Below are 4,841 nucleotides of genomic sequence, written 5' to 3'. Positions count from 1 at the left end.
GATTCACTTCTCTCTGACAGTTTCTTTACCTAGAAAACAGTGAAGCTGATAACAGACGACCTCAGTGTTTCATGGGGATAGAACATGAAAGGATGTTACACAATATTTAGGTCAGGTCTTTGGTGGCTAGTGCCTTTCATCCCAGCACTTGAGAGGCAGAGGCAGGTGGATATCTATGAGTTTGAGGCCAGCCTGGTCTACATAGTGAGTGCCAGGGCTACACAGAAAAACCCCATCAATGATGATGATGATGATGATGATGATAATAATCCCTTATGTAATACTTAGTATAAAGTACATACCTAATATGTGTTCATCTATTTGTTGAACCTACAGTTTCCGGTGCTATGTTTCAGGCTAGAAAAGTACAACACTGAATAAAACAGATAAAAACCTGGACTCTCAGTGAATCTCAGCGAAGAAACAGAGAACAAATAACTCAGTAAAAAAAAGTATATCCTGAGCCAGGCATGGAGGCTCTTGCTTATACTTCTAGCACAGAAGGGCGGTTCAAGTCCAGCTTCATCTCTATAGCAAGCCTGGGTTACAGACACATACATATAGACACACACAGATACACACACAGACACAAAAACATAGACACACAGACATACACACAGGCACATACATAGACACACAGACACACACACATATACACAGACACATACCAGAGATACATAGACACACACATAGACATACATAGACATATACAGACACACACATAGACACATACACACAGAAGTGCAAACACAATACATACACACAGACATACATATATAGACACAGACACACACACAGATGTGCAAACACACATACAGACACACATAAACACATGCAGAGACACACACATTTTATACATGCACATACATATTTGCTGGTGCTGGAGATTGTAATCCAGGGCCTCATGTACCACTGACGTACATCTCTAAACTTCCTTCTACTTTCATTGTTGAGGCAAGGTCTCACTGAGTTGCCCAGGCCTGGCCTGGGACTCATTCTGTTGACCAGACAGCCCATGAACTTTCAATCTCTGTGCCTCAATCTCCTGAAAATGTAATAAATGAAATAGGAAAAAAAAGGAATTTGGAAGAGGGATAGGGAAGAGGATCCTGTATAGCTATACACAGGATGGCCAGGGTAGGGGGTCGGGGGAGGCCATGAATGTAAGGAGCCAGCAATGAAGTTACCCAGCAGAGGGGAGCTCCAGGTAGAACTATGGATTCAAACACGAAGAACCAAAGCCAGAGGTTTGTGGCTGGCAGAGGAGAATATGGCTCTACAATCCCTTAAGTCACACTTACTACCCTGCCTCTTCAGCCTCCAGACCTGAATTCCTGGGAATCCCTCTGATGAGATAGAATCCCATTTCCTTTCTTCAAATTAGGAGCCCTGACTGACTCTTTCTGGTTCTCTGAAGCATCCGTATGTGCCCCAGGGGTGTCTTACACCCTATCCTTGACCTTCTGCTTACATCCCTGTACTACTTATCTTGGTTCCTCAATCCACTGAAGCCCTGTAGCCACCTGGTTGGAAGCTAAGTCTCCTGTCTACCATCACTGGTTTCTCTCCTCAGCCAAAAGCTGAACATTCCTACACGTTTCAAGAAGACACTGATATCTGAAGAGCAGAGATTGTTCATTTTCTGTTCTTAGCAGGAAGATAAACTACGTGAGTATAGAGCATGCTGGGTACAGGAGAATGGATAAAGACAAAAGAGAAAGCATGCGGAAAGATGGAAGGTCATGGGTAAGCTATAAAAGAAAAATATAGAGCTTGAGACAAGCGGGAAGTGGTGGTGCATGTCTTTAATCCCACCTAGCACTTGGGAGGCAGAGGCAGGTGGATTTCTGAGTTCGAGGCCAGCCTGGTCTACAGAGTGAGTTCCAGGACAGCCAGGGCTACACAGAGAAACCCTGTCTCAAAAAAACAAACAAAAAGATTGAGACAAACCCAACAGGCCTATCCCTGCAAGCCGGGAGGGGTCCCTTCACTGTGTTAACTCTTCTCTGTTCATTTGCATATCTTAAGGTTTGGGTTTTTGTTGTTGTTTGTTTTGTTTTGTAATGGCAATCTGCCCTTTCCTATTAAAAAGGAATCCTAAAGAAGTGTTAGAAAATCCACAAGTGAATAAACTTTCTGTGATGGAAATCAGCCCTCACAGGTTTTAATCTGGAAAAATCACCCTAAATTATCCATGACCTCCTTCTTCTCCCAGAAAAGAAAAAGAAAGATAAGAGCTATACAGGAAAACCATCTGCAGCCTTGAAAACCTCACAGTGGCTGACGGATGCTCCAAAGTCATGATCCTCGGCCGACAGGAAACGGCAGCTCCGAGCTCTCCTTCCCACAGCCGGCTCGGTCTGGAGAGATTTGTGTGTGTCCAGCTTCAAAAGACTCCGGGCCGCAGCTGAGAATCCTGGACTTTCTGGCAATGGTGTTTAGTAGGCTAGGGGTACAGATGCCTCCTCTCAAGTGTACTATCCAAAGGGCTGGAGGCAAGAATTCAGGCAGCGAGGGAGGGGTATGAGACTCTTGCATGCTTATCTCTAAGCCAGTTAGTACTAGATGAGTTTGAAGCTGCAGTTCTGTGGACCTTGAAGTTCTGATAAGGAATCTGCCAAGTGCTTCATATTTAGATGAACAATACCAATAAACAAACAAACAATCAAGGAACAAACTTACACTAGTCACATACAGAATCCAACTAGGGTTTCAAAAAAAAAAAAAAAACAAGATGAAAGGTTAGAATGAAGGTTAGATGATGTTAGAATGGTATGTGATTATTTTGACCCCATGATAACAAGCTCCTATCCATATCAAACAGTGGCATCCAGGGTGGCTAATGTCCCATAGTTGGTCCTGTGAGGGGTACATATTATCTCTAGTCACAGATTCATAGGATCACAAGTGACTAGATTTTAAAGAGAAATCATTTCCACAAGACAATATGGCTAGGGTGGGAATTTGTGTAGCTTCCATCCCTAGTTAAGGGCGCTTCCCCCAAACTTAAATAGTCCTTCTCTTGAATCCTTGTTCTGTCCACATTGTAACCAAGCTGCATATTCACAGTGATAAAACCACAAACGAAAGAGCTTGTCAGAAATGTTGAAAGAGAATAGGTACTTTCACTACGAGTGATGGTTTCCTCTTTTCCCACAAGATGTCTTATCAGCTTTCACCCAGAGAAAAACCAGAAAAAGAAAAGAGAAATCTTATGCAATAGTTCTCTAAATAAAATAGTACGCAACAGACTAGTCATCCCTAAAAGTGGTGTTGTGTAAGGGGTCAAGGTACATCATCCAGCAAAATCAATACCCTATTAAGTTAGGTAGGATTCTGGATATCAAAGAGCAACGAACTGAATAACTTAAAGTATAAGTACCATGACCCAGGGGATTAATCACACACTGTCATGGTGAAATTAGGACAATTCTTCCAATCATTAACGTTTTGCTTACAAAAGTGTGCTTTTCTGTTTGCCTTTCTGCTAAATGATAACCGTTTTTCAGGTTGAATCTCCTGATAAAAAGAGTTAAAAACAAGACAGGAGCTGTGCTGTAAAGGTCATACCTGCCGCTTCAACATGAAATAGCCAAAGGGCAAACAAATGAAAAATGTCTGGATTGTAGGAAGAATTTGTAAATATCCCCTGGCAGTCTGTAACTTTATAAAAGTCAATGCTAACCTGGGTTCTGAGAGGACCTCCTCCAACCAACACACTCTCAATTCTTAAGGACGTGCCGTTTAGATTCGGAGCAACCTGAAGAGAATCTGGGCTAGCTTCCAATGGGAAAGCAGCATGTTTTCCTGTGCCTAATACACGATACAGTTCCTGCACAGTAAACATCACCCAGAGGTTCTCTCCAGTAACAAACGGAACACAGAGATTTCAGGATCATTTTTAGCTCCATATGAATGCCTCATTCTCTAAAACTCGGGACAGACAGACTTTCAGACCAGACTGACTGTGGCCTTTGAAACTTCCACGACATAACCTGTTAGGCAGGTCTGGAGCTTGAAGTCCCGCAGCTGACTCAAGCAAAACTCTCTCCTACTGGATGGAAGGGCTCATTTGGGCTCCAACACTAAGATGTAAGAGGGGACAACAGAGAACATGAACTGAGCTGGAACTGGGGGGCCGGGAAAGGGTCATGTAGGTCAATTAGACCATTCTCTTGTTCTGAGACCAAGAACTAAAATTCCAAACTAGATCTTTAAACCTCCAGGCCTACCCTTGCCCCTCTGCCAGGACCAGAGCTTGGTATTTTCTGGAAACCTAGTTCACCTGCAATTCCAGGGCCTTCTAAAGAGGCAGGGTGTGAGGACCTGTCTTCACCTATTGAATGTCCATATGTGCGTCCAGCGTTCTTCGGACAGAGTCTGCCACGGGCTCTTTACTGTACAACTAAAGAGCTTCCTACAGGCCAAGGCTAAAAGAATGTTCTGGGCCTCTCAACAGGTCTCTGTGGGAGGGCTGTCAGACCTGGGCTCTGCCAGACAGGTAGCTGGATGCACATTAATACCACTTGTCAGAGCCCTGACCCACATCCACATTTTATCAACATTCTTCCTCCCTTTTCCCACAAGCACCCCCCCCCCCCCCACACACACACACACACTTCTCAGTCATCAAATTCCTGACACTCCCAATGCTTCCTGCTTCTGCTTGCTGTCTGCAACCCAGCACTGGTAGGAGTTAAGGGAAACCCACATCAGGATGTGAGGCGTGCTGGTCCCGGATGAGTCTCTCATTCTGCGGAGACTCAAAGCAGTGGCCCTCAAATTCTTTCTGGCCATGGGCTTTAATGTTCCCAGGTCTTCTAAATTAGCAACTGGAACCT

This window comes from Mastomys coucha, unplaced genomic scaffold (assembly GCF_008632895.1).
Source record: "Mastomys coucha isolate ucsf_1 unplaced genomic scaffold, UCSF_Mcou_1 pScaffold21, whole genome shotgun sequence".
Classification (NCBI taxonomy): domain Eukaryota; kingdom Metazoa; phylum Chordata; class Mammalia; order Rodentia; family Muridae; genus Mastomys; species Mastomys coucha.
This window is presented reverse-complemented; position numbering follows the sequence as displayed.